The sequence below is a fragment of the Aulonocara sp. 'chitande type north' Nkhata Bay genome, linkage group LG18 (genome assembly GCF_057382095.1).
Source record: "Aulonocara sp. 'chitande type north' Nkhata Bay isolate Kocher_YH1m ecotype deep benthic linkage group LG18, A_spYH_male_GT1.1, whole genome shotgun sequence".
NCBI lineage: Eukaryota > Metazoa > Chordata > Actinopteri > Cichliformes > Cichlidae > Aulonocara > Aulonocara sp. 'chitande type north' Nkhata Bay.
Window position 1 is genome coordinate 1,057,285 of NC_141361.1, and position 10,801 is coordinate 1,068,085.

Below are 10,801 nucleotides of genomic sequence, written 5' to 3' on the forward strand. Positions count from 1 at the left end.
GCTTCTGTTACCTCACCATGTTCTCTTGTGTCTGCTCATAGCTCTGTGGACTTGAGTTACCTGAAACCTGAAGGATTCTCTCATTGTCTGCTGTTTGGAAAGGACTGACTTGTAACAGAGCTGGAAAACTCACCTGCCCATCCACTCTCCACCCACTCAGCCTTCTGAAGCCTTCACTTACCTCCCTGACACAGAAACTCTAAAAGTGAAACACAAGAAAGGACTCTAATAAATACTATATAAGCAATTCTGACTGCACTGATACTCAGCAGTTGTTCTCTCGGGCAGTTCTCTGGTGTCTCCCTGCTCTGTCCCTCTGCAGGAAACCTACTTACCTGCCCCCCTGTCTTTGAACCTTCTCAAAATAAAAGCATGTAAAGCTTTAGCCTCATGTGGGCTGCGTTAGAGTCGATGCATTCCTGTAATCATGACACTGAGAGGTTGCTCCAGGGATTTAAATCATGTATTAATCGTAGTGGAGAGAAATTAATATGAATATTTCCTGTGTGAAGATGATGGTGTGATATCAGGGCTGCCACATGAAGGGGCAACGTGAACAAGTTTATGAATACCTCAGAAAAAAAGCTTCAATGAGTATAAATGATCTTCTGATATTAACAATATCCTGGAACACCAACATGCACGCTCAGTCATCCAGGTAAGCAAATCCCAAAAAGTTGATTCTGTTCATCTGGATGTTTTCAGTGGGAGAAACGTTTCATCATCATCAGGTGACGTCTTCAGTCTTAGCTGACTGCAGGTTTCCAACCTTAGAAACGGGACATTTGCACAATGACTGAAACCAGCAGCACTGAATGAACACTGGGCTGTGAGGTCAGTTTATGACCATTAATATGCAAATCGTCACAACCATTGATCAACAACCACTGATCAATGGTCACGAGTACCACTCTCTGTTTATCATACTAAGCTGCTGTGGAATCAGAAAAGCATTTGATTGGCTGAGATGAAGTTACAAAAAATATTAGAGCTCCTCCCACCTGAAAGTGAAGATGCTGCTACTAGTGTGTAAAGCAGGAGGAAGTGAGAGAAGTTCAAATCCAGATCAGAGAGGAGGAGGAGAGATTCAGGGAGGAGCTGAGCTGTTACTGAACTAGAAGAGAGAGAAACCTCCACATTCAACAGAGTTCAACACAAACCATAAACTTTACCTTCATTCAACATGTTGTCTTTGGACTATTTTGCACTTTCTTTACTGCTTCTCACCATTCTAACAGGTACGTTACAATCTGTGTGTTTAAAGAAACACATTTGAATTGTGATGATTTATAAAAGAATAAAACATGTTTCTGTTCCTTTAGGTGTCAGCTGTGAAGATCTCACTCCAACCAACAAAGAAGTGTTCAGTGTAGAAGGCAGCACTGCTACTCTGTCCTATAGATACTCCAAAAAGGCAACTGGAAGTGACGAGTTTTACTGGTATCGACAATATCCTGGAAAACCACCAGAGTTCCTGATCTATCATTTGGGATCAGGAAGTGTAATGAAAGAAGAAATCTCTGGACTGTCTGTTCAAGTTGTGGATGATCAAAAACAAATCGATCTCAACATCTCCTCTGCTGCAGTGTCTGACTCTGCTGTGTACTACTGTGCTGTGAGGCCCACAGTGACAGGAAACAGCAAAACTCTGTACAAAAACCTTTGGAGCAAAGACAACAGAATACTCCACAACATCCACTAGAGGGAGCCACACACTGTTAAACCTCTGATTCTTGTGTCATTGGACTGATGACAAAGACAACAGAGAAATGAAGCAGTAAAGATCAGAGACAGAGACAGAGCTGCTGTGGAAGCACAGAACTGTTTGATTGGCTCAGCGATTAAACTGGCCCCGCCCACTGAAGTTGAGCTCATCCAATGACATTATTTGTTGGTCATTGTGCTGCAGTGGAAGAACATTGTTCATGTGCTGTCTGTCTGGCTTTAATAACTCCAAAGACATGTTGCTGCACCTCTTTTTGCTTCTATCTCACATTATAGGTGAGTTTAAGAACAGGGATTAAAGTTTAGTTGAAGCTGCTGCATTAAGCAGATATACAGACTGCATTTCACTACTTTTCTTCTTTCTTTTTCCAGGACTAACAGCTGGAGACTCAATCACTCCTCAACAACCTGAAGTCACTGAAACAGAAGGACAATCTGTCAAACTCACATGTAGCTATGAGACAGGTTACAGTGATATTTACCTTCACTGGTACAGACATTATTCTGAACTTCAGGCTCCTCTGTTTGCTGTCAAGAAAGGAGCAAAGGGATTCAAGAATCTGTATACATCTGATAATCGATATAAATCAGAAACATCACCTACAACAACTAATCTGACCATAGCAGCCCTAACCCTGGCAGACACAGCTCTCTACTACTGTGCTCTACAAACACAGTGATACAAAGTGTAGAAGAGGCTGTACAAAAACCTGAACACAGATATCTGACTACTCTTCAAAGAGGAGGGAAGTGGTATTCAAAGCACAGCTTCATATCAGATGGATTCTGCTAATTCCTGTTTTATCAGAGTCACTGTGGTTACAGCTGCTAATGAAACACTGTGGGAGGATTCACATGAGCAGCAAATCCACATCAACCACAAACCAACTGCAGGAACGTTCAAATGTGACATTTTCATATTAAAAGCATTTCTGTTCTTTCAAGAGTGCTACATATATTGACACAGATTTAAATTCCAGGCTTGATAATGTTTTTGGCTCCACCCACTGATGTTGAACTCAACCAATGAGATGATTTCTGTCTGCAGGATTTAAAGCACAACCATCCTGATGAGGGCTGTATCCCAATTCAGGGTCTGCAGCCTTAAAGTACGCAGCTAAGTGCGAGGCTTGTGAAATGGGACGGTCTAGCCTCCGTTGGGCTGCCCAGGTTGCCTAGCAACCATGATACTAACAGCTGGAAACGTGTCATACAGCTGTGTTTGACAGAAATGAAGGAGAAAATCTTTTGTTCATTTGTTTGTTTCTACATGAGCTTTGATCATTCTCTGTGAGATTAAGCTCAGCTATTGAACGGCGTGTATTTTAAAGTAAAGGCTTTAAAACCAAGTTAGTACAAACGTCACTAATGTCACATGACTTTGCCGACATGTGGCCAACAGGAATGTTTTAATGTTCTTCGTTATTAAACATTTGCACATAAATAAGTGACATAATATTCAGTACTTACTTAAAGTTTACTCTTCGGGCGCCCCTGATCTGCTGTTTTTTTTCGGCAAATTTATCCACACCTACAGCCGCGCTATGTATTCTGGGATATGTTGGGCCACGAAGTCTACACTGCCACAGCCTTAAAATTCAGGGAAATGAAGGACGCATTTGAGGGCCGCATTTCGAGCAGCCTTTGAATTGGGACAGCCTTTGGCGCGCCGCTGTGACGTAATCGGCCTTAAAATGCAGCCTTTAAGGCTGCAGACCCTGGATTGGGATACAGCCATTGAGAAGGACTGCAGCTGAGCGACTGCATAGTTTCTTTATTCTGAGGTCTATTTTTACAGTTTCTCCAATGTTAGAATCATCCTGTCTCAGAGTGATGCTCAAAAAGTAGTTGATGCATTTAGGTGGGACTACTGTAATTCATTATTTTCAGCATGTCCCAAAAACCTCCTGAAAAGCTTTCAGTTGATCCAAAATGCTGCACCAAGAGTACTGACAGAGAACCAGCTTCCAGTTTGGATTCAGGAGACAGACACTATCTCTACTTTTAAGATCAGGCTTCAAACTTTCCTTTTTGCTAAAGCATATAGTTAGAGCTGGACCAGGTGATCCTGAATCCTCCCTTAGTTATGCTGAGATAGGCATAGACTGCTGGAGGACTGCCATGATGCACTGGGTCTTTGAGTATCAGCTAAGATGGGGGCTGTGGTAGGACTTGACTTAAGCAGCCAAAGAAGTGCAGGAAACTGATGCTGTCCAGTGTAGCAAGTGATTTATTCACCATTTTGTGACCCAAACAAAAAACATAAAACATAACTGAACTCAAATCAACGGAAATTAAGGTCAAAATGCACACAGCTACACTGACCTGAACCTTTCTTCAAACACCTGAGTTCTGCTTAAATAGTCCACTTAACCAAACAATTTTTCCTCTGAACTATTCCATTCAGTACGTAAGATGAACAGGATTATATTCAAACCTCTACTGCCACTCTTTACTAGCAACATAAACTCTATGGTGGAATCAATACATATTCAATAAATCTATTTCTCCATAAACCCTCTAAAATCAACTTGATTAAATTACAAGAGTTCTTCCCCTTCTGCACTTGGTCTCTTCCTGTGACCTCAGATTGACCCAGAAGCTATAAAGCAGGAAGTAAAACTACATTTCCTCCTTTTGTTTCTGGAAGACAGGTAGGTAGGGTAAGTTTAAACAGTACAAATTAACAGTTGAAATAAAGAACATGTTAACTTAAAAAACTTGTAGGAATTGATTTAAACAAAGATGTTATATTATATAATCTGTAAAAGTGCAAAACATAAACAAACCCGGGATAGTAGATGTTTGCCTATTGCAGACTACATATGAAATATGGTTCAATCAAAACAAGAATGTTAACTAATATGGACAAATGGTCTTCTCACCCACTTTGTCACAGGGGTAATGCCAAAGAGCTCTCAAAACAGATTTGATGTCGAACTTGACAGGACATTACCAAACACCAAAACCTTATGGAGGAAAGACAACAGAACACAGAATATATTTTTCTCTACTTTTCTTTGCTAAATGTACTTTGTATATTGTTTACATGATTGAAATAAATTAAAAAAACAAACAGACAAATATTGAAAGAACCCACAGACTATGGTCCTGATGAAAAGTGGACGTGGGAAGTTAGATAAAGGTTGCTTTGATTTGACACTGAAATGAAAACTAAGAACAGAAGAAAGAGGAAGACTTAAACATGAAGGGCCTTAAAGATCTTCATCAAGGCGGTCACACAAGTGAAAGCAAAGTAGACTGTAATCCTGCTGCAGAGAAGTTTAACAGTGTGTGTGTCATGGTCACGGTGAGTGCTAGAGTTTTCCATTGTGCCAGTGATCTCATTCCCTAGGTGGAGTTGCCGCATCTCCACGTGCCACGGCCCCTGTGAGTAATTTGGCTGCTGGCTTTTAAGACCAGCGCTCACAATCACTCCCCGCCAGATTGCCTGCTAACCATGTTTAGTGTCGGACGTCATAGCTGAAGTTAATGTATCATAGTATTGCTCGTTCCCACCTGCTTTACCTCTCTGCTCACAGTAATTCTCCATCCTGCCATAACTAACCTCCATTAAGTCGCTGGTTTGTTGTGCTGCTTCACCGCTGCACTTACTTGCCTGCCTCCCTGCCCAGCTTTCTGGAAACGCTTGGATTTCGCTCAAGATGTGTATGAGGCTCACCAGAAAAACTTACAGGCTGTATCCCAATTCAGGGTCTGCAGCCTTAAAGGCCGCATTTTAAGGCCGATTACATCACAGCGACGCAACGAAGGCTGTCCCAATTCAAAGGCTGGTGGCGTCGAGCCAAACTGACTTTAACGTGTGTTTGAACGAGCTGACGGTTCACTCGTTAAGCTGAAAGAAAGATGCTTTAATCACAGCAGTCACACATGTGTCCACTGCACCATCTGGAACTCTTCTTGTTTACACTCGTAATAACACAAACACTAAATCCTGCTTCTCTGGTGCTGTTTTGTAGCAGTGTGTACACCTGAGACTGTCACCTGTCTGTCTGTCCTGCACTCTCTCTCTGTTTCTTTCTCTCTGATTGTGGAATAAAAGTATGAACATGTGTTTATAAGTTACACTTGTGTTTGAATCCTGCAGCTTATCACACATTTGATGTCCATGTGTGACGACTGCAAGTGTCCAGAGTGAGGACAGACTGAGGGACCCACTGCTGCACATCATCTGTGAGGCTTTGCACCCCTGATGATCCACCAGGACAAACTCAGCAGTGTGTGAGGAAGAGGAGGAGGAAGAGCCAGCAGCAGCTGACAGATGGAGAGAATAGACAGACTGTTCCCTGTTTGTGAAGGACTGCTAGGAAAGTTTAACATAACTGTCTGTGCTGAATCAGTCTTATTAGGTAATGTTCACGTAATGTTATCATCCCAGTGTTTCCAGTGTGGGAGGAAGTACTCAGAGTACTCAGGGCCTTCAAGTTACACACTATGAAAGGCAGCAACAAGTTTAATGTTCAGAAACCTAAAGTCTGTATCAGCAGCAGAATGGAGCTAAAATAAATGTTGGTTTCAGTTCTATGAAGCTTTGAGTATTTTGGATCAGTAGCTGCTGTGTTTGTTGCATCATATTGCTGTAATTGTTTATATGCTTTATATATTCTGAGCTAAGTTGATCTATAGTGTTACATCATATTCTATAAGGATGTTATGTGTTTGTAGACTTTCTGCCCAGTTTGACCCATTTAGCAGAAGTCAGCCTGTTTAAGGCTCTGATATCTATTCTGTATGACTTAAAGCAGTTATGACTAGGGATGGGTACCGGTATCCGGTGCCATTATGCCACCGGTTCTGACATAAACGATAGTAACCAGACCAAAAAGCAGCGCATATTTCGGTGCTTTATTTAAGTGCTTTTTTTCCCCCCTGAGATGTCATACACTTTGGATTCCAGCCAATCATTCTACCTTTCCGAGGATAGTAGGCGGGCCCAGGTATGTACGTTCTTTTAGAGCAGAGCTACAGATTAAAAATGCCCAAGGCGAAGCGGTCAAAAGTCTGGCTGTACTTCACAGCAAAAGATGCAAACTCAGCAGCCTGCAACAAGTGCTTTAAGCTGATACTGTGATACTGTCAAAGGAGGTAACACCTCGAATCTGATGAAACACCTGGCGACGCATAGCGTTTTTTTAAAAGCCTAGAAATGCACCGTATTTCAAAGTGGAGCCCAGACGTGAGTGTTTAGTGGATGTTCTTTGGCTCAGACACCACAGAGAGAAGAACCAGATGCTCTGTGTGAACAAAGTTGAAGCAGGAAAACTTTAAAGAGCAGCATCACATCACATGAGAACAAAAGCAGCTCCTCCTCCTGACTGTAGAAAACGGTCTGACTCCAGCTGTGAACATCAGACCACTCACAGCTCACAGCTAATAACTCCAAAGACATGTTGCTGCACCTCTTTTTGCTTCTATCTCACATTATAGGTGAGTTTAAGAACAGGGATTAAAGTTTAGTTGAAGCTGCTGCATTAAGCAGATATACAGACTGCATTTCACTACTTTTCTTCTTTCTTTTTCCAGGACTAACAGCTGGAGACTCAATCACTCCTCAACAACCTGAAGTCACTGAAACAGAAGGAGAATCTGTCAAACTCACATGTAGCTATGAGACAGATGCAGGTGGTGCTTTACTTCACTGGTACAGACATCATTCTGACCTTCAAGCTCCTCAGTTTATACTCTGGAAACAAGGAAAAGGAGGCAGTGCTGAATATATTCCTGATAATCGATATAAATCAGAAACATCTTCTACATCAACTAATCTGACCATAACAGCCCTAACCCTGGCAGACACAGCTCTCTACTACTGTGCTCTACAAACACAGTGATACAAAGTGTAGAAGAGGCTGTACAAAAACCTGAACACAGATATCTGACTACTCTTCAAAGAGGAGGGAAGTGGTATTCAAAGCACAGCTTCATATCAGATGGATTCTGCTAATTCCTGTTTTATCAGAGTCACTGTGGTTACAGCTGCTAATGAAACACTGTGGGAGGATTCACATGAGCAGCAAATCCACATCAACCACAAACCAACTGCAGGAACAATAAAATGTGACATTTTCTTATTAAAAGCATTTCTTTCTTTCTTTTCCAAAATAAAGTTCTTCCAAATGAGTGCTACATATAAATGGTAAAATGGTCTGTATTTGTATAGCGCTTTACTTGGTCCTAAGGACCCCAAAGCGCTTTACATTATACACAGTCATCTACCCATTCGCACACACATTCACACACTGGTGATGGCAGCTACAGCGTAGCCACAGCCACCCTTGCCAAAAAGGCTAAAATGACCAAAGAAAAAGTGGAAAACAGCTAAACATGAGAGGTTTTTGGACAAAGTTGGTGTTTCCCCCCCATTGCTTAAGCATTGCTTCCAGCCAAGAGTGATACCATAAATCCCCTATAGCTGCAGAAAAGGCTAACATTGTTTTCTTTTTACAAAAAAAAAAAAAAAAAAAACAGTTATAAGAGGTTTTTGGACAAAGTTTGTTCTTCATTCCTTAAGCACCAGCACCGTTTCAAAAGTACCGGTTTGGTACTGGTATCGGATAAAACCTAAACGATACCCATCCCTAGTTAAGACATGGTCTGATTTTCTCACCCAATAAAGGAATATTTAATATGTCAGTCTACTCTTCATTCTATCAGAAACAGTTATCACAACTCGTACATTTTCTTTTTACACATACAGTGGGGCAAAAAAGTATTTAGTCAGCCACCGATTGTGCAAGTTCCCCCACTTAAAATGATGACAGAGGTCAGTAATTTGCACCAGAGGTACACTTCAACTGTGAGAGACAGAATGTGAAAAAAAAATCCATGAATCCACATGGTAGGATTTGTAAAGAATTTATTCGTAAATCAGGGTGGAAAATAAGTATTTGGTCACCTCAAACAAGGAAAATCTCTGGCTCTCACAGACCTGTAACGTCTTCTGTAAGAAGCTTTTCTGTCCCCCACTCGTTACCTGTATGAATGGCACCTTTTTGAACTCATCATCTGTATAAAAGACACCTGTCCACAGCCTCAAACAGTCAGACTCCAAACTCCGCCATGGCCAAGACCAAAGAGCTTTCGAAGGACACCAGGAAAAGTATTGTAGACCTGCACCAGACTGGGAAGAGTGAATCTACAATAGGCAAGCAGCTTGGTGTGAAAAAATCAACTGTGGGAGCAATCATCAGAAAATGGAAGACATACAAGACCACTGATAATCTCCCTCGATCTGGGGCTCCACGCAAGATCTCATCCCGTGGGGTCAAAATGATCATGAGAACGGTGAGCAAAGATCCCAGAACCACACGGGGGGACCTGGTGAATGACCTGCAGAGAGCTGGGACCAAAGTAACAAAGGTCACCATCAGTAACACACTACAACGGCAGGGAATCAAATCCCGCAGTGCCAGACGTGTTCCGCTGCTGAAGCCAGTGCATGTCCAGGCCCGTCTGAAGTTTGCCAGAGAGCACATGGATGATACAGCAGAGGATTGGGAGAATGTCATGTGGTCAGATGAAACCAAAGTAGAACTTTTTGGTATAAACTCAACTCGTCGTGTTTGGAGGAAGAAGAGTACTGAGTTGCATCCCAAGAACACCATACCTACTGTGAAGCATGGAGGTGGAAACATCATGCTATGGGGCTGTTTTTCTGCCAAGGGGACAGGACGACTGATCCGTGTTAAGGACAGAATGAATGGGGCCATGTATCGTGAGATTTTGAGCCAAAACCTCCTTCCATCAGTGAGAACTTTGAAGATGAAACGAGGCTGGGTCTTCCAACATGACAATGATCCAAAACACACCGCCCGGGCAACAAAGGAGTGGCTCCGTAAGAAGCATTTGAAAGTCCTGGAGTGGCCTAGCCAGTCTCCAGACCTCAACCCCATAGAAAATCTGTGGCGGGAGTTGAAAGTCCGTGTTGCTCGGCGACAGCCCCAAAACATCACTGCTCTCGAGAAGATCTGCATGGAGGAATGGGCCAAAATACCAGCTACTGTGTGTGCAAACCTGGTAAAGACCTATAGTAAACGTTTGACCTCTGTTATTGCCAACAAAGGTTATGTTACAAAGTATTGAGTTGTATTTTTGTTATTGACCAAATACTTATTTTCCACCCTAATTTACGAATAAATTCTTTACAAATCCTACCATGTGGATTCATGGATTTTTTTTTATTTATTTATTTATTTTTTCACATTCTGTCTCTCACAGTTGAAGTGTACCTCTGGTGCAAATTACTGACCTCTGTCATCATTTTAGGTGGGGGAACTTGCACAATCGGTGGCTGACTAAATACTTTTTTGCCCCACTGTATATGTAAGCATTGAGCCAAAAGTAATAATGCCAACATATTAAATGAACAATATATTTGTCTCTTATATATAATACATCTAGACATACACTGTCAAAGATACTTATCTTTGAGTGAAGATTTAAGGTGATGGGAAATTTGAATAAATGCAACTTGAATCTTTACTGAAGCTCAGTATTTGACACAGAGTCCAAGTTCACTGCTGTAATAACTTTAATATTGGCCATATTATATTCACCCAAAGTGAGAGGACTTTGGTCTCATGAACAACATTAGCTAATTGTTATTTACTAGCTAATCTTAAAATGGGTGTTCAGTGCAGTAATGAAGCCCAATAATCATGTTTTCACAGTCCCGTGATCTCAGCCTCAGATACTTATTAAAATCACACAAAGCTCATGTAGAAACAAATGAACAAAAGGTTTTCTCCTTCATTTCTGTCAAACAAAGCTGTATGAAACGTTTCCAGCTGTTAGTATCATGGTTGCTAGGCAACCTGGGCAGCGCAACCGAGGCTAGACCATCCCATTTCACAAGCCTCGCACTTCCGGCCTTAGCGGTTATGGGGTCCACGGCCCTTGTGGACCATTAAGACTGTGTAAGGCTGAAAACTCTGAGTAGACATGGGATCAGAGACTAAACACAGGCTAAGATAAATACTAAGTAAGGAAGGACTAGAATTACAAACTAAAGAAAACCAAAACCATGAACAAGAGGCTTTGTAAAATATACATGATA